At 42.0% G+C, this 19,969-nt stretch overlaps 1 protein-coding gene, 1 long non-coding RNA gene and 1 pseudogene across 11 annotated transcripts in view; 1 reads left to right on the forward strand and 2 right to left on the reverse strand.

The window, feature by feature from the left end:
- Nucleotides 1–1,264, reverse strand: part of UBAP1 (ubiquitin associated protein 1) — an 87,021-nt gene extending 85,757 nt beyond the window's left edge. For 3 of the 8 annotated variants that reach the window (XM_037009842.2, XM_037009840.2, XM_037009844.2), the window contains exon 1: nt 1,068–1,264. The gene's annotated coding sequence lies outside the window, so the exon portion shown is untranslated. Of the gene's footprint in view, nt 1–589; nt 919–1,067 lie in introns of those variants that run through there. The other 5 variants (XM_037009841.2, XM_017657639.3, XM_017657631.3 and 2 more) reach the window with 5 other exon arrangements.
- A 913-nt stretch (nt 1,265–2,177) lies between these two features.
- Nucleotides 2,178–2,639, forward strand: LOC108395330 (ubiquitin-ribosomal protein eS31 fusion protein-like; annotated as a pseudogene).
- Nucleotides 2,640–7,901: 5,262 nt separating this feature from the next.
- LOC118970773 (uncharacterized) lies at nt 7,902–19,357 on the reverse strand. 3 transcript variants are annotated; one of them, XR_005058873.2, is made up of 4 exons: nt 19,227–19,357; nt 18,091–18,184; nt 17,170–17,407; nt 7,902–8,028 (listed from the first exon to the last, which is right to left on the reverse strand). It is a non-coding gene; the product is annotated as an uncharacterized lncRNA (long non-coding RNA). The 3 variants fall into 3 exon arrangements; XR_012123617.1 differs by lacking the exon at nt 19,227–19,357 and adding an exon at nt 18,897–19,003; XR_012123616.1 differs by lacking the exon at nt 19,227–19,357 and adding an exon at nt 18,838–18,908.
- Between the last annotated feature and the right edge of the window lie 612 nt (nt 19,358–19,969).

Here is a 19,969-nt window from a genome sequence, read left to right on the forward strand (position 1 = left end):
TTCTTTCAGATTCTGGTTATTTCACATTCTTCGCTATAAAATAATACAGAAACTTTCAGTTTAACTAGTTTGGGGCATTAACCAGAAAGATCTAGCTATCGCTAAAGACAAGTGTTCTGTTTTTCCCACCATCCCATCTGGCAAAATTCTCAAAAAAACATCATTTGCATCCCCAGACCCAAATAATAATAATTAGAACTGAGGAAAGAGAGCACTAGTAAGTGGGGTTAGAAGATATTTAGTAGTTAACTAAATTACCAAATCTGATTTTGCAACACTCCACGGTGTCTAAAAACTCTCAAAATTCTTTTCAGTTTTAATATAAAACGTATTTTTTTTGCAGAACCGTACTTTTAAAAGGCTAATCTAGAAACAAGTACATGTGGTGACAACACAAAGGTCAGAGATCACTGATATGGATCAAATAAATGAACTATAACCTAATGTTCCACAGAAAGATGTAGGGCTGTTTCTTAAGTCCCAGGTGGACTTATAAGTAAATCTCCACCCAAGAAACAAACAAAAGAGGCAAGATAAACGTATCTGGAGAAGACCAGGCAATATCAAAGACACCACAAAGATCACTCACCCTAAGTCTGGTTTTCTTCCTTTCTCCCTAATCTCATAGCCTCAGGGAGAACTAAATCTGCATCTCACGTCCCCAGCTGACCCCTAAACTACTACATCACTCACTTCTTTACTAAAACCTAGGTCCCCCTCCCTGGCATCCTATGAATCCCACCTAGCTCTCACTCCAGCCTAGTATTTGTCTAATGCGCCTATCATCCAATAGTGTATTACTCCCCTTAATCCCAATTTATTTTCCCCACATCCCATCTGCTCTTCGCTCCTTCAACTCTTACCCCCTCACTCCGACCCTTCTCCCAGAAACCTCCCCAAGTCACCAATCTCTGGCCAATTCTCCCATCCCCTTGCGGCAGCTCCTTTCATCCCGCGCGGCCTCCAGTCTCTTCCCCATGTTCCCTACCCCATCCTTCTCCCGGTACCGGCCCCCTCCCCCAACTCCGCCCCGCTCCCCCCTTTCCCAGAGGGAGGCCCCCCCTCACCTGAACGCTGCTGCCGCCGCCGTCCCAAAAACCGAAAGATGCTAGCGCCGGCCGGCCTCCCAGGCTTGGTCCCTGCTGAGCTCCTTACGGCACCTAGGGAGAGCGAACGCCACCACCTCCAACTCTGCCCGCCCCGGGCCAGGCAGTCACCATAGCGGAGGGCAGTACCACAGCCGCCATCTTGAAGTCCTACTTCCCTCCTCCTTCCCCTCGCTGTTCCGCCCCCCTGGGCGTCTGACATCACAGCGCGGCGCTCCACCTTCAAGCCAATGGGAGGAGCCGACGGTGACGTGGCTCATTCCTGGTGCAGAACTGCTACCTGGATCTTTCTCATAGGGATGGGTGAACAGTTCCGACCCATGGGAGGGCGAAAAGGGGGGGTCACTGAGAGGGTAAAGCATAGGGGTTGAAGAAGCGACCAAGGCGGGAATCCGAGCGCCTTGAATCTCGAAGGGATGCACAAAAGACCTACCAACGAGACCCACTTTGGGGAGTCAGGATGTCTGGCTTCTGGTCCTGGGTCAGTGACCCGGTACAAGAGCTACCGTTTCTGGGCCTCACTTTCTCCATTTACAAGTGAATGGATTGAAAGATGACCTCTAAACCTCCATTGAATTATGACATTCAATGGGTTTAAACCAGATAATCCAAGGCCAAACCTTTCTTTACCGCTTTCTGCCTGAAATCAGGTGCATGGAGGATTCATAACTGAGATGAATCTTTGTTCCCAAAAGTTCCTAACTGGTGGGTGAAGCATGAACAGTTAACTCTAGGAAGTCAGAGTAATAATGGCCTAACAGGTGCATCAGTTGTTCTGGAAAAATTTACTTTTGGCTAAGGAATTAGGAAAGATTTACATCTCTACACTTTCTGGGTATATGAAGACTGTGTACACTCTCTTGTCTAATTCTCCAGCCCCATTTTCTCTCCAGAACGCCAGAGAAGAAGGGTGCAGCAGATTTAACTCACAGTGAGAGAAAGTGGGCATTCTAAAAGGCAGGGAGTTAAGGTGAGCAGAGAATAGCAAATCATCAGTTCTGGATTATTTGCCTACTTAATTCAATAGATAATACTTTCTGATCTGCCATCTGTGGTGGAATTGCAGCCAAGATGCAGATTTTTGTGCAAATCCTTAAAGGGACAGCCACTCTCAAGGTTGAACCCTGGGATACAGTAGAAAATGTAAAGGCCAAGATCCAGGATAAGGAAGGAATTCCTACTGATGAGCAGAGTAATGTTTACTGGCAAGCAGCTGGAAGATGGCTGTACTTTGTCTGACTACAACATTCAAAAGGAGTCTGTTCTTCACCTTGTGTTGAGATTTTGTGGTGATGCTAAGAAAGAAGTCTCACACCACTCCCAAGAGAATAAGCATAGAAGAAAGAAAGTTAAGCTGTTTTGAAATACTATAAGGTGGGTGAGAATGGCAAAATCAGTCACCTTTACCTGGAGTGCCCTCCAGATGAATGTGGTACTGGAGTTTTTATGGCCAGCCACAGACATTATTGTGGCAAATGTTGTCTGACCTATTACTTCAACAGACTGGAAAACAAATACTTGTATATGGGTTAATAAAACATGAACTAACATTTAGGACAAAAAATATGTTGTATACTTGAAACCAATATTGTATATCAACTATACTTGAATTAAAAAATAAAAGACATAATGGGCAGCCACAAAGGTTCGTAAGAGAGCATCTAGCTGAGCACAGATTTTCATCAAGAGAATTAAAAATGATAGCAGTGAATAAAATGGATTGGAGACTACATGGTAGATTTCTGCATTGAGTAAAAAAATCTCACACCTGAGCTAAAGCAGAGATAGTGGGAATGGAGACTAGGGGGTAAACTGGAGTATGATTTAAGAGACTGATTTAAGATTTAGATACCTGCTCTCTGGAAGGAGAAACGAAGAAAGAGCCCGGTTTGGGGGCGGCGGGTCTCTTATTAACAGAAACAAAAACTTTACTGAAGTGCTAAGAGAAATGAGTTCAGCTGACCAAACTGAGATTAAGATGATGGCATGTTTTCTAGAGAGATGTTCAGGAAGGAATATAAGCTTGGAAATCAGGAAAAACATAAGGAGTACACATTTGTAGTATATTGATATTCCTTGAACAAATAAACTTTTCATTAAGTATTTATTCATTGAGTATTTATTGAGTGCCTGCAATATACCAGCCACTGTTCTACACACTAGGGATATAGCAGTTTATGAAAGAGACAAAAAAAAAAATCTCTGCTCTCACAGAGTTTACATTCTAGAGGAAAACAATAAAATAGTGAATGGTGTTACATAGAATAAAGCTGGGGAAAGGAGATAGAAAGTATCCATGGCTAAAATGTATAAGGAATGGCCAGGGAAAGGGGACAGCTGAGTAAAGACCCAAAGGAAGTGAGGAAATGAGTCATGGAGATATCTAGAAGAAGATAATGCCAGACCAAGGGAACAGCAAGTATAAAGGCCCTGAGGTGGAAGCTCACCTTCTGTGTTCTAGGAATGGAAAACAGCCTGGTGTGGCTGGAATGGAGTGAGCAGAGAATAGTGGGAAATGAAGTCAGAGACATAACAGAACAAATCACAAAGGATCTTTTGGATTAATTTAAGGACTTCAGCTTTTACTCTAAGTGAGCTGAAAGCCATTGGAGAATTTAGAGCAGAGAAGGAAAATGATCTAACTTTCTAGCAGGATCATTCTAGCTACTGCACTAAGCATGAGCCAAAGAAGGGCAAGAATGAAAGAAGAAAGACCACTTAGAAGTTATAGTAATCCATGCAGGAAATGATAGCACTGTAGGCTAGAGTTGTGATAGCAGTAAAAGTTTATTAGAAATGGTCAATTTCTGGGTACATTTTGAAGATAGATGCATAAGAATTTGTTCACAGATTAGATTCACAGTGTAAAGAAATCAGAGGGCTCAAAGATGATTTGAAGGTTTTAGACCTGAGTCAAATTCTTGCAGGTTTGGCTGGAAGAATGGAAAACCAAATTAATTAAAATTTTGAGAATAGGACCCTTTGGAACACTGACAAGTAAGGCATGGGAAGAGGAAGCAGAGAAAGAGATAGAAAAGTAGTGGCCAGAGAAATAGAACAGGAATCAGAAGACAACTGTATAACAGATTTTAAGAAGGCAAAACCTTTGGAGGGCTGGCCCTGTGCCTCTCCTCTCAGAGTGGGACTCTCTGAGAGCAGAGACAAGCCTCCCACATCAGACAAGGACTTTCTGAGATTTTCGATCAACATAAATCTCCTGATCCAATAATTTTTCCTTCTCTGCCTTCTTGCTTTAAATGAGGACCAGATTGCTGACCACCTACTCCTGCCATGTCCCCCAGTTTGCCTCCATGAAGGCAACCCATCCTTAAGAATTAGTAGGGAAGTGGAGACATTTCCTGGAAAAACAAATGTTTCACCTTCCTTGGAGTGACTCATTTCAGGAGTCAGTTTCCAATTATGAATCTCAGTGGCAACCCACCTGGGGCCAGAAGAGGCTGAACAGGATGCCAGTCCTCTACTATCCCTGCCCTATTTCTTTCTCTCCCAGTACCCCTACACAATACCAGCAAAATGGCTGGCCTAGAAGTAGGTCAAGGGGCACCAGTTTGAACTCCTTTTTGTCTTCTTTCTCCCTCCCTTCATATACTAGACATCGGGGTGTGTAAGAACAGAGACAGGAAAAACAGACATCCAGCTCTACAATCTTTTATTCGTTTAGCCATCCAGTATTAACTAAGTTCTACCATGTGCCAGGCACCATGAGTCTACAATGATGCTCTCAGGGAAGGCAAGTGATGGAATCAAATAAGTATACAGATAATGATGGTACTTTGCAGAAAATCACCTGAGTTCCCTAGATAGCACACTCCATGCCCCTAGGAGAGAGAGTTCAAGTAGACGAGAAATCAAGGAAGACTTCATGGAGAATTAAGGCATTTAAGTTAGGCCCAAAGGACAGGCACAATGAAGGGTGCCCAAAGCAATGAGAACATAGCAGTTTGAGCAAAGACATGGCTGCTGGATATTTCCAGGAAAATTCAGAATCAGTAAGCAGAGCAACGGCTTTATGTAGGAGAGCAGAGATATGGCTGGAGAAGGGTACAGGAGGGAGGAGGTTTGGCTCAAGTTTAACAGTTAGAAGGCTGTAAATAAAGTCACTGACATCTTTTTTTTATTAAAGTATCATTAATATACAATCTTATGTTGGCTTCAAATGTACATCACAGTGGTTCAACAGTCCCTGTGATCAACTTATATTGTGATTGCAAATTTTTGTCCCCCTTTAATCCCCTTCCCCTCTGTTTCCACCCCAGCCCCATTGGTAACCACTAGTCACTTCTCAGTATCTAGGAGTCCACTGATGTTTTCTTCCTTCTGTTTTGTTTTGTTTTCATACTCCACAAACAAGTGAAATCATATGTTATTTGTTTTTCTCCACCTGGCTTATTTCACTCAGCATAATACCCTCTAGATCCATCCATGTTGTTGCAAATGGCAGTATTTCTTTTCTTTTTATGACTGAATAATATTCCATTGTGCATATGTACCACATCTTCTTTATTCACTCATCTACTGACGGACACTTAGGTTGTCTCCATATGTCGGCTATTTCAAATAGTGTGGTGATAAACATAGGGTGCATATATCTTTTCGAATTAAGGTTTTTGTTTTCTTCAGGTAAATTCCTAGGAGTAGAATTACTGGGTCAAACAGCATTTCTATTTTTAGTTTTTGAGGAATCTCTATATTGCTTTCCATAGTGGCTGCACCAATGACATTCCCACCAACAGTGTAAGAGTGTTCCTATTTCTCTACATCCTCACAGCATATGTTGCTTCTGTTTTTTTGGATAGTGGCCATTCTAACTGGTGTGAGGTGATATTTCATTGTGGTTTTAATTTGCATTTCCCTGACGATTAGTAATGTAGAGCATCTTTTCATGTGCCTGTTGGCCATCTGAATTTCTTCTTTGGAGAAGTGTCTGTTCAGATCCTCCTCCCATTTTTTAATTGGGTTTTTTTGCTTTTTGGGTGTTGAGGTGCGTGAGCTCTTTGTTTATTTTGGATGTTAACCCCTTATATTGTCGGGTATGTCATTTACAAATATATTCTCCCATACTTTAGAATACCTTTTTGTTCTACTGATGGTATCCTTTGCTGTATAGAAGCTTTTTAGTTTGATATAGTCCCACTTGTAGGCCCATTTTGTTTCCCTTGCCCAATGAGATATATCCAGGAAAAAATTGCCCATGCTTATGGTCAAGAGATTTTTGCCTATGTTGTCTTCTAAAAGTTTTATGGTTTCATGACTTACTTTCAGGTCTTTGATCCATTTCAAGTTTACTTTTGTGTATGGAGTTAGACAATAATCCAGTTTCATTCTCTTACATATAGATGTCCAGTTTTGCCAACCAGTTGTTGAAGAGGCTGTCATTTCCCCATTGTATATTCTGGGCTCCTCTATCATATATTAATAGACCATAAATGTGTGGGTTTATATCTGGGCTCTCTTTTCTGTTCCATTCATCTATGGGTCTGTTCTTGTGCCAGTACCAAATCGCTTTGATTACTGTGACTTTGTAGTAGAACTTGAAGTCAGGGAGCTTAATCCCCCCAGCTCTGTTCTTCTTTCTCAGGATTGCTTTGACTGTTCAGGGTCTTTTGCAGTTCCATATGAATTTTAGAACTATTTGTTCTAGTTCACTGAAGAATGCTGTCAGTATTTGATATGGATTGCATTGAATCTGTAAATTGCTTTGGGCAGGGTGGCCATTTTGATGATATTAATTCTTCCTATCCATGAGCACAGGATAGATTTACATTTTTGATGTCTTCTTTAATTTTGCTCATGAGTGTCTTGTAGTTTTCACAGTACAGGTCTTTCACATCCCTGGTTAGATTATTCCTAGTTATTTTATTATTTTTGATGCAACTGTAAATGGAGTTGTTTTCCTGATTTCTTTCTTCTAGTTTGTTGTTAAAGTCACTGACATCTTTTGTTGGGAAATTCAAAAGAAAAGTCTGGGTGAATCCTAGAACCTTGGAAGTCTGTTTTACACCCTTTGCCCTTCCTCAGAAGCTCAAGGTTACAATTAAGGACTCAGTTGCTTTGAGTCTAAGCAGTCCCTTCTGATTCTAAGACCTATGATATGACCATCATATGAAGATGCAATGATTCTGATGACCAAGAATGGATAAAGATGATCTCAAATCCCAAAAGGATGAAAATATAAACACACACGAACAACAACTCTAAAATATTAGGAAAGAATATAGAAGAATATATTTTGAATCATGGGTTTGGAAAGAACTTTTCTAATCATGACCCCAAATTCAGAAGCCATCAATAAAATGGTTGATAGATGAGATGATGGCAAAAGACCCCATATGCAAAGTGAAAAGATAAACTGGAAGAAAATATTTGTGACCTATATAACAGAAAAAGGGTTAATTTTCCCAATATATAAAAAGCCCCTACAAATCAATAAGAAAAATAGATGACTCTTAGAAAAATATGAATGTAACTTGTCAGGAGGCATTTCACTAAAGAAGAAACACAAATAGCTAGTAAAGATAAGAAACGGTGGTCAACATTGTTGATAATTTCTTAAAATGAAACAAATTGGCAAAAGCTAAAAGGATTAATTATATCCAGGACTGGCATGGATGGAGAAATAAGCATTCATATACACTATTGATGGCAGTGTAAATTGATGAAACTTTTTGTGGAGCAATTTGACAGTGACTATCATAATACATTGTGAAGTAAAAAAGCAAGTTGCAGAATATTGCATATGGTATCCATTTTTGTAAATAGAAAACAACTACTCAATAGACTTTATCTCTTTATTGAAGCATTGATAAAAGATTGAAAAGAGACATATTAGACTGTCAGTTGTGACTCTGGAGGGAGCAGGACTTGGCTGGTGGGTGGACAGCTGGAGGATGGGCAGCAGGACCTGGAACAAAGGAAGGAGGGGAAGTAGAAACCATGTAGAAGAAAAAGCAAATATTCCAATTAAAAATTGGGCAGAGGATCTGAACAGACACTTCTCCAAAGAAGAAATTCAGATGGCCAACAGACACATGAAAAGATACTCCACATCGCTAATCATCAGATAAATGCAAATTAAAACCACAATGAGATATCACCTCACACCAGTTAGGATGGCCACCATCCAAAAGACAAACAATAACAAATGTTGGCGAGGATGTGGAGAAAGGGGAACCCTCCTACACTGCTGGTGGGAATGTAAATTAGTTCAACCATTGTGGAAAGCAGTATGGAGGTTCCTCAAAAAACTCAAAATATGGTGACGATAAACAGAACAAGAAGCCATTGAGTACTTTTCTCTCGTATATACCTACAACTGACACTGCTCTGCATAAATAGTTCTGTCCAACTAATGAGCTAAATATCTGAGAATGCATACATTGTAGTCATTTATTTTCTATGCCCAATGGTGTCATGTAATAAATAAATTTTGCCAATAGTTCATTCTGTTAGCTCTCCAGAACTAATGTTCCTTATTAACTTTATTGGGAAGATTTCCAAGCTTTTTGTTGATAATGTAGTTTATTCCTCTTTATGTTACTCAGAATGCAACTCTGAATGATGTTTTCCTAGTTTTGGTCTCTTCTTCTGTGTTTGTACCAAGATCCATTATCTATATTGGAAGTAATGATTTTGCAATAAAGAAAAAACTCAACAGATTGTTAAAAAAAAAAAACTCAAAATAGAAATACCATTTGACCCAGGAATTCCACTTCTAGGAATTTACCCTAAGAATGAAGAAGCCCAGTTTCAAAAAGACATATGCACCCCTATGTTTATCGCAGCACTATTTAAAATAGCCAAGAAATGGAAGCAACCTAAGTGTCCATCAGTAGATGAACAGATAAAGAAGATGTGGTACATATACACAACGGAATATTATTCAGCCATAAGAAGAAAACAGATCCTACCATTTGCAACAACATGGATGGAGCTAGAGGGTATTATGCTCAGTGAAATAAGCCAGGCAGAGAAAGACAAGTACCAAATGATTTCACTCATCTGTGGAGTATAAGAACAAAGCAAAAACAGAACCCAAGAGTGGACTAACAGTTACCAAAGGGAAAGGGACTGGGGAGGATGGGCAGGAAGGGAGGGATAAGGGGAAAAGGGGCATTATGATTAACACACATAATGTAGGGGGTTGGGGAGCTCGGGGAAGGCAGTATAACACAGAGAAGACAAGTAGTGATTCTATAGCATCTTACTACGCTTACTACAGTGACTGTAATGGGGTATGTGGTGGGGACTTGATAATGGGGGGAGTCTAGTAACCATAATGTTGCTCATGTAATTGTACATTAATGATACCAAAATAAAAAGAAAAGAAAGAAACCATGAAGAAAATGGCAGGGATTGCTGGGAAATGGCCCCATAGCCATAACAGAGAAGAAGAACTATCCAGACTTGTACCTTCCTCCTGCCTTCCAGTCTCTGGCCAGTGCCTCCCAATGACTGAATCTAGCTACTGTCCAGTTGGCAAAGGACCTGCGAAAAGTAGTTTTCAGAAGAACACAGAATGGGTTTGAGAACAAAGATGTAATGGCCAACCTCAAAAAGGTATTGGTGTGGTTCACAGGATCAGCAAGAGAGATGGAGAACCAGATACTAAAAACAGGAGAAAACCCAGTAAAGAAAAACAAAATGCCACACACACACACAAAACAGGAAGCATTGTAAGAGTCATCCTGGAAAATAATAAAATACAGTTAGTAGTATATAGTGATGGTAGGAGGTAATTAATCTTACTAATTTTTTAAGTGGGTAGACTTTCCTGGCTCTGAGCTAAAAGAGCCTGTCTCTAGGGATCAGCTAATAAACTGAGGGCTACTTTCCATAAAGCCTTGTGATGCAATGGGAACAAAGATTTAAAAAGACCAGGTTTCAGTTATCAAGAACATTTGGCGGAAGACAAAGGTCTAAACAATTAGAATAGTTCATCTTAGCAAGCTGAGCTCAAAGACAAAGCCAATCACTAGACTAAACTGTGCCTCTGTGCAAGACAGAAAAAGGTACCCTCTCTGAGTGGACACAGCACCAGGGTATACAGCTCAGCCAGCTGGATGCAGTTGGATTTCAGCCCTCTCTGGACCCCTCAGCCAGTACTTTTGTGCAGGGAGCAAAGTGCAAAATCCAGACATAGCTGCCCCTCTAGAACAGGTAGAGACTGGCACCTTTGAAAGGAGAGCTGAGGCAGCTTGTGAGGACAGGCACCTGCACAGGAGGACACCCTGGCAAGCCAGCCTCCCAGTCCAGAACATCATTAGAGACTTCAGTGATTTCATTTGCTTCTGATGCCAGTAACTGTGACAAGGAGTTGGCAAAGAGAACCCCGGGAAATTTGGAAAGACTCCTTTGGAAGGCAAAATTGATAGATGATGTTCACAACTTTGCTTTGGTTCTCCCATCAGAGTGAATGCCAGAAGTTTTCTTCTCATTTCCAAGATAGTGTGTGAGATCTAAAAGGCTCCTTTGCCCACAGATAATGAAACAGTGGGATACACAGTTAAGTGTGAGGACACAGGCAAGTGAACCTTGTACCAGGTCAGCAAAGTCCAATTTGCTGCTGTGTGAATCCCAGGTTTGATGTTACCACTCTAGTCTTTTCTTTAAGTCATGTGACAGCATCAGTGTCCTGTAATAGAGGGTGGGCTGGACAAATCCATGAGACAATCTTATGCACCCATTAGAAAGGATTTTATGAAAGGCAAAATTATAGTCACATAAGATCAGCTGGTTGCCAAAGGTTGGAGAAGGAGAATGAATAGGTGAAACCCAGAGCATTTTTAGGGCCATGAAACGGCTCTGAATAATACTGTAGAAGTGATTATATGACATTATGCATTTGTACAAAAGAGTGACCCTTAATGTAACTGATGGACTTTAGCTAATAGTAATGCATCAATACTGGTTCATTAATTGTAACAAATGCAAGGTGTTAATAATAGGGGAAACTGGGGGGCTGGGGGATATGGGAACTCTGTACTATCTACTTGATTTTTTCTGTAAATCTGAAACTTCTAAAAAAATTAAGTCTAAAAATGGGTTCTATAGAAGTATGTATATATAAAAAGATGCTTATAAAACATTGCTAAGTTAAAAAAGAGCTACTAACAATATATACAATATGGTCTCATTTTTGTAAAATTATGTACACACAAACAATATAATTTTGAATTTTAAGTGCAAGAGAAAATATTTAGTCACAAGCTCTTGGTTGAAAGATTATGGGTAATTTCTAATTGCTTCTGTGTGCTTGGTTATTTAAAAACACTTTAAACTTTTTTTGTTAGACAAAATGCACACATACTTTCCCATTGTAAGTGGTTCAAACAATAGGAAGTGTATTTTTGTACAACTGTAGTGTACTCCCCAGATCACACTTCAGAACTGAAGCATTCACTCCCCAGTTCCTTAAGCACCCCACGCAACCTTACCTAAGAAAAGCCACTTCTTTTAACATCACGCCCTCTTGCCAGGGCAGCCCACTTTCAAAGATAGAATGATGCAGGGGTATAAAGGGCCCACTTACCCTGGCCTCAAATAGGGATAATTCTGCAGGGCTGTATCAGCTGCAGTGCTCTGCATGGAATAGACTGAAGCTTTTTCGTGAACACACTGCAGCCTAACTTCTCCCCCTGCCCGGTCCTGCTTTCTTCGCTTTCCTACAAATGATCCTGAGCGCTCTCTCCAATAAGCTTTCTGGATTTGAGTCTAATTAACAATAATTGGTGCCAGGAGTGATCCAAGAAAGCAAACTGTAAAATGGTATTTGTGAACTAGGTCACTCACCAGCTGTTTAGCAATGAGTATAGCATCACCAGTGGTGGGTAGAGCACTGTTAGTTCCTAGCACGTAATTTGTGTGATTGACACAGTTAAAAAACTTTCACCACTGGCAAGTTGGGACGCTTTGCCTGAAGAAAGGAATGCATGGGGGTAGGGAGCACAATGTGTCAGGTATTTGAGAAGTAATAGGATGTTTGTTTTTGAGAGTAATAGATACTTTGGAGAAACACTGTAAAAGTCAAGTGTGAAAGGCAATATATAAAGAGACTATCATCTCCTGCAGCCAGAGGGCAGGAAAATCTGAGGATCAGGATCAGGCCCAGGACTTAACTGTAAGATTTGCAGAGCTCCAGAGAAGTTGAATTCTAAACCAGTGAAAATTGGCTACACCAAGGTTAGAGTCCTAGTTGAGAAGAAGTGGAAATGGAAGACATGGGATGGCAAAATCTGGGTCTATCTACCTGAAAATCTTGAACCTTCAGTTTGTTGGAGGCTGCATAACCTCTGGGCCTTCATAAGTCGTGCACTCTTTATTAAATATTAGTTCTCCCTCTTGCAGAAATTTCTGCCTTATGAGAAATGTGCCTCCCCATCTGGATCTACCCCAACATCCTAACCCGGCCATTAGAACAATAACTAGGATTAAATAACAACACAAATGGCCAGGACCTAATAAGGAAGGAAAGGGACTATGCCTAATGGAGCTGTAGAGCACAACCAAGATGTACCAGCAGAAACCAGATGAGGAAGAGGTTATCAATGTGGGAGCATTCTCCTGGAACATAGGATTTAACATCATGACAAGAACCCTGAGAAACAGGGTTAACATGTTGCCAGGATAGTTCTTAAGAGCTTGGAGAAAGCTACAGTCCGTAATAAATGAAGTAGAAATGTCAGAACTGCTGTGGGAGATGGGGGAAAGGAATCAAAAGGCTCAGAAAAGAAGAAGGTTGAAGAGAAATAGTCTACGGCCATACCCCTCTGAAACTGCCCGATCTCGTCTGATCTTGGAAGCCAAGCAGGATCGGGCCTAGTTAGTATTTGGATGGAAGAAATAGCATGTAAAACCAGAAAACTCACCAAATGACTTTATTCTACAGGAGGGCTCTGAGGAATGTTCCAAGAAAAGGCTCATTGACATCACTGAGAGGCTCAATAGTGGCTGCCTGTGCACTTTCCAAATAGGGCTCCTTGATAGCAGTGAGAACAATAGGATCCCAAAACAACAGAGGCCAGATGGCAGCATTTAATTGTCAGAAACAACGTGGATGTAATTAGCACAATGAGCTATGGGGTTCATATGACAGCCAGAAGGGCCCGACCTGCAGAGAGCTCTGGAGATAGATGTTCCTAAGGGCAAGATGGCCAACCCAGCAATCACAATAAATCAAGGCTAGAAGATAAAGGGGCTGAATCATAAGACATTGCACAGTTTCTGGACCAGAACCAGTTTTCACACCTGAACACAATGACTAAAAGAGAGCACAGGTTCCCAGGAGGAAGGACCCCACAGAACCAAGGCAGGTGTAGATGGCACGAAACCAGGAGGCTATAGACCACCATTCACTTAGGCAGCCATACACAGGGGAAAGGGAAATATTATCCAAGAAATTCAAGACTGTTGGCCACAGAGACTGAGATGAAATCAATAGTAGGGGACTGAAAACATTATCAGGGTCCCCCAGTGAGACTGCAGTTAAAGTGGGGGCATATGGAGACCAACTAATAAATGGAATTCTGCCCCAAGTTCAATTCACAGTAAACCCATTATGTGCACAGACATTTCCCAGTTGTTATTTCCCCAATTCTCAAATGCATAAGTGAAATTAACACACTTGACTGGTAACAGGACTACCATATTGGTCCCATTACCTGTGAAATAAGAGCTATCATAACAGAGAAGGCCAAAGAGAAGAATCTGAAACTTCCCCTTATCCCAGCCAAGAGAGCAATGAAAAAAAATCACATCTTACAGGGAATCAGTGATACTCTAAAAGATTTAAAGGATGAAGAGATAGTGGTCCCTATCATATTTTCATTTGGTTTAGCAGTATCCTAGACAGATTCCGGAGAATGACAGTGGACCATGGTAAATTCACAAAAGTAGTTTCAATTGCAGCTGCAGACCACACTTAGTACCTTTGCTAACACAGATTAGCATTGCCAGAAACACGTGGTATACGATGACTGAACTGGTGAATGCATTCTTTTCCACCTGGATCAGAAATAGTTAGCTATCATGTGGTCTTGCCCCAGAGCTATGTTAACTTTCATGCCTATTTATCATGCCCATAATGTATTCTGAAGGAACTTGGACCATCTGGATGTAACTCAGAACATCACACTAGTCTCAATATCGAGGACAGAATATTAATCTGACTGGATGTGGAAAAAGTTGCAAAGCCATTGAAAGTCTTTGTGAAGATGTCTGTATATGCTTTTAAAGGTGGAAGATAAACCCTATGACAAGATAAGCACTTACCACAACGTTGAAGTTTGGAAGGAGTCCAGTGATCTGGGGAATGCTGAGAAATCCCCTCTGAAGAAAAACACAATCTCTCATCTATTATTCTTCAGTTGAGAGTACCACTCCAACTCATATACTGGGTGACACAAAAGTCTTCCAGGTTTGAGTGGAGCCCAGATCAGGGAAGTGTTCAGAAGCAGGTCCGGCTGGGTTACAAATGGTCCTGCTTTTTGAGCCACATAACCCATCAGAACCTATGGTGGACATTATGTGAAGTTTCTGGCAAGCTCCAATTAGAGAATCACAATCTAGATCACTAGGGTTCCAAAGTAAGACTATGACATCTGCAACAGAGAATTATACATCTTTTGAAAAAGAGCCCCTAGCCATGGTAGAGATGGAGTGCCTGACTGTGAGACATTAACCGCATGGACAAAACAGTCCTGGTTTATCAGACCTACCAAGTCAGGTGGGCCCAGCATCAGTCTGCCAAAATGGAAATGGTACTTTCAAGATTAGACACAAGTAGGGCCAGATGACACATATAAGCTGCCACAAGAACAGTGACACAGACCCCCCAAGTCATTCACTGCTGTTACATTGGCTCCTTTCACTCAGCTTATATCAATGACCATATATGCCTTTATGACCAGCTAACAGAAGAGGTTAGCTTGGTAGGTGAGTATAAGCAGAAAATACTGTAGTTGCCTCACATAGTGATGACCCTGAAAGACAGTATTGAGGAGAAATCCTCCCTACGGTAAGATTTAAAAGATGCACCATCAACTTTTGATGACAAAAGAAGTGATCTGAGGTTAGGATATATTCAGAATCATGGATAGCAGTGAGTGACTTGGTTAGTTAGAGACCTCAAATGAGAAAGACTACAAAATCAAGAATAAGGAGGTCTAAGGAAGAAGTATTTGGGTGGACATAAAGGAAGGGGCATGAAGTATGATCTTTATATCACATATGTATCGTTTGCTAGGTTGCCATAACAAAATCCTACAGACTGCTGCTTAAACAACAGGAATTTATTTTCTCACATGCTGGGCTAGAAGTCCAAGATCAAGGTGTCAGTACAACTGGTTTCTTCTGAAGCCTCTCTCCTTGGCTTGCAGATGGCCACCTTCTTATAAGTCCTCACATGGCCTTTCCTCTGTGCATGCAGGCACATCTCTGGTGTCTCTGTCTGTCAAAACTTCCTCTTACTTTACGACACCAGTCAGATTGGATTAGGGCCTGTCCTAACTGCCTCATTAAACTTAACCATCTCTTTAAAGGATGTATCTCCAAATACAGTCACGTTCTGTAGGTTGTTAGGGCTTCATCATATGAAATTTAGGGGAACACAATTCAGTCCATAACAACATGTTAAAACATATCAGAGAGACTCCAACCCAGAAGAGTCACTCAATAACCAAGTCATCAAAATGACTCAGCTAGAACCAAAGTATATGAAGGTAACTATTTTGCTGTGTTCTCATCAACATTTTAAATAATCAATCTTTTAAATTTTTCCAGAGCAGTGATAAATGATTTTTCATTGGATTTTAATTTGTATTTCCTTGTGTTGGGTATTTCTTGACCATTTGTGAATTGCTTGCTATTATTCCTGCCCACTTTACTGTGGGATTGTTTCCCTTTTTCTTATGGGGTTTGTTGTAAGAGCTGTCATATACTCTATACATTATTCATATGTTAAATGTACTAAAAATACCACTTTCCTTTTAAGTTTTGTAATATCATTTTTTTCCTTTCTTTATTTCGACCCAAAAAGAGTTTCTAGCTTCCACTAGAAGGAATAAAAGGTGGATAAAATGAGAGTTCCTGTGGCCAGGATTTTCATCTGGCCCTGGTTGACTAGCTCACTGCACACCTATGGGCAGTACATGGCTGTTGACTCTATATAAAGAGCTTTGCCCAGTGCTCTGGGCATGACATAGTGGCAGGTCTGCAAGGCTGCAGGAGCAGAGCAGAGGCTGGAGTGGTGGCAGCGCCCAGGACAGAGGCCCAGAGGACAGCTGTGCAGGACGACTGTGCAGAGAGGCCTGGAGGATGACAGTGTTGGGACGGCTGTGCAGAGAGGCCCAGAGGACAGCTGTGTGGACAGAGGGGCCCAGAGGCAGAGTCCGGCTTGCTGCATGCAGACTCACTCTGAATGAACGGGATTTTAGTGACTGACCTGACACCTGGAAATAAAGTTGGGTATAACCCTTTCACCCCAAGAACGTTTTGCTGTTATTTTCTTTGGTCACATTGAATCCATAGTGAACTTGCCCAGGGCTAAACCCATTGGCAAGACAACCCTCCCAAGGCCCCTCAAATTCCTCCTGTGAGTAACAGGTCTTATTTCTTTCAGGGTTCTTGTTGCTTCAGCTACTATATGTGCCACCTTGCATTTTGTAATTGTTGCCTCAAGGCGGGCTGCACTGTCAGGGAAGACAGCTTTCCCATCTTTGATCCCAACAAAACAATTCCATCACTCCTAAGTCCCACAGCCACTGGCTCATCCTGAGTACAGGGGTGGACCATAGAGTGCTCCACGACCTGGGGAGGGGGCTGCTCCTCTCCTTGGGGAACTTTTCAGCTGCTGGGCCTTTATTTTCTTTACAACCACTGGGTGTGCTTTCAATGCAGGAGGAGCCAGTGCCTCCGGCACCACCCCTTCATCCTTCCCCAGCTCCTCCATTTCTGGGACTGATAGCACCTTTCTCTCTACTCCCCCAAGTGCCTCCTCTGCTACAGTGCCTCGCAACAATGCCAGCTCGGTCTTCAGAAGGTCTCTTACCTTCACCTCAGTGCTTCGCAGCTGATGTTCTCATGCCACCTCCACCTGTGCTTCCCTCAGGAGTTCGTCTTTTTCCTTGATGGCCTCTTCCTCCTTCAGAACACCTGGCAGCGCTGCCATCTCATATCCAAATGGCACCTTGCTGCTGGTGCTCTCGTGCTACCTCCTCCTGCATCAAGGCCATCTCTTTCCTCAGGGAATCCACAGAAGTCTGCAGCTCACATTCTCGTGCCGGCGTCTTTTTGTGACAGGTGTATTTCACTTAGCATAATGTCCTCAAGGTATACCCATGTGTCAGAATTTCCCTCCTTTTAAAGGTTGAATATTCCACTGTATATGTAACCATTTTTAACGTTTGACCATACTTTTTCTGAGTAGAGAATTCTAGGTTGCCACTCAGCACTTTATCAAGGTCACTCCATTTTCTATCTCTGTTTCACAGCATATAAGTCATAGGAATCAAGGGTCTGGCTAGCCTAAATTGGGTCCTTTGCCCACTTGGCCAGGACAGAAGGGCATCTTGACCGACAGACTGACCCTTAGTACAGTGAGGGAAAGGTAGTTCCCCAAAGAAAAATCAAAATATGCTTCCAAAAAAAAGGGAAATTAGATACTAAAATAGGCAAAAACAATAGATAAACCACAATTTAGCATGTATTAAACATACACATATACCTTCTCATTTACTCCTCATAAGAACCCTATGTGTTAGGTATTAACATCTCTCAGAAAGGCTCAAACTGGTTATGAAATTTGTCCAAGATCATGAAACAACTAGGCAGCATAACTAGTATTTGAATGCAGGTCAAAGCCCTGCTTTCAAACTCCATGCTCTTTCTGTTACACCGTGCTATTCCACTGGGTGGAAGATTAAATGTCTTGTATTCCTCAATTTTCCCATCAGTAGACAGAAGTACTTACTTGCTCTGGTCTCCTAAGTAGCCTGGATGTCCCAGCCAACAGGTTTGCAGAGCAGCTAGGGAGGCTTTGGAAGTAAGTAGCCTCCTACTTATTTCTTTTGTCATTGATTAGAGGGGGAAAAAACAGGGTGAATAAAACACATAGTATTAGTCACTTTAAAAATGCTTAATATGGGGGAGGGGCTCAATATGGCTGCATGAGTAGGGCGGCAGAAATCTCCTCCCAAAACCATATATATTTTTGAAAATACAACAAATACAACTATTCCTAAAAGAGAGACCAGAAGATACAGTACAACAGCCAGGCTACATCTACCTCTGCAAGAACTCAGCATCTCACGAAGGGGGTAAGATACAAAGCCATGACCCGGTGGGACCCAAGCAGTCCACCCACCCCAGCTCACCGGCAGGAGGAAAAGACTCAGAGTGGGGAGGGAGTGGAAGCACAGGACTACTAAATAACAAGCCCTAGTAATCTGCACCGGGAGCACAGACACACATTGCATGGTGTACTGGATATTAGAGAAAAGTAAAAGTAAAATCTGAGATGGAGACTGCAAGCAGGTCCCCAAGGCTGGCTCCCCTGGGACAAAAAAAAAAGAGGGTGCTTTTTAAAAGTCTTAAAGGACAAGGGCTCAACAGATGAACAAAATCATCCCAGTACACTTAGCCAAGCAGGTTGGGAATCTTGAGGAACTTTGGGCCCCCTAACTCCCCCGGGGGGTAAAGCAGCCCCAAAGCTCCTCACGGCAATAAGCAGCCTGCCATTTGTTCCCCTTCGTTGGTGATGCAAGCAGACCGGCTGACCTGCCACAGCTGCGGAGCAGTTGGAGAGCGGCCCTGCCCACAGCAACCACACAGTCTCCTCCCAGTGCACAGCTAACCGGGACAGATGGAGGAAGCCAGAGCAAGGTCCTGAAGGCATGAAGGGGTGCTGTTCTCGCAGGAGAACACACCCAGCATGTCTGCCAACCCCCCACAGTACACTGAACTATTCCAAGGGGTGCCCCACCCATGGCAACTCAGGAGATTATCCCATAGACTGCCTCCCAGTGTGTGAGTAACTGGCATAGGCAGCGAAAGCTGGAGTAAGGATGGAAAGGCAAAAAGGGGTGCCATTCTCAAAGGAGAACACACCTGGTGTGGCTGTGACCCCCTGCAGGGGGCTAGGCTTTCCAGAGGGTGGCCTCATTCATGGCAGCTCAGGAGTTTATCCCAGAGATGGCACACAGTGTGTGGGTAGACAGCACAGGCAGCGTAGAAGGACAAGGTGACCAACAATCAGGAAGGGACTTTGTTCTCCCAGCTGACACATGCACCACCTAAGTCATGAAACCATAAAACTCTTTGAAAAAAACATAGGCAAAAGTCTTTTGGACATAAACATGAGCAACTTCTTCATGAACATATCTCCCTGGGCAAGAGAAACAAAAGCAAAAATGAGCAAGTGGGACTATATCAAGCTGAAAAACTTCTGTACCGCAAAGGACACCAACAATCAAACAGAAAGGCATCCTATAGTATGGGAGAATATATTCATTAATGACAGATCCAATAAAGGGTTGACATTCAAAATATATAAAGAGCTCACGCACCTCAACAAACAAAAAGCAAATAATCCAATTAAAAAATGGGAATAGGATCTGAACAGACAGTTCTCCAAAGAAGAAATTCAGATGGCCAACAGACACATGAAAAGATGCTCCACATCACTAATCATCAGAAAAATACAGATTAAAACCACAATGAGATATCACCTCAGACCAGTTAGGATGGCCACCATCCAAAAGACAAACAACAACAAATTTGGCAAGGTTGTGGAGAAAGAGGAACTCTCCTACACTGCTGGTGGTAATGTAAATTAGTTCAACCATTGTGGA

Source organism: Manis javanica, chromosome 2 (genome assembly GCF_040802235.1).
Source record: "Manis javanica isolate MJ-LG chromosome 2, MJ_LKY, whole genome shotgun sequence".
NCBI lineage: Eukaryota > Metazoa > Chordata > Mammalia > Pholidota > Manidae > Manis > Manis javanica.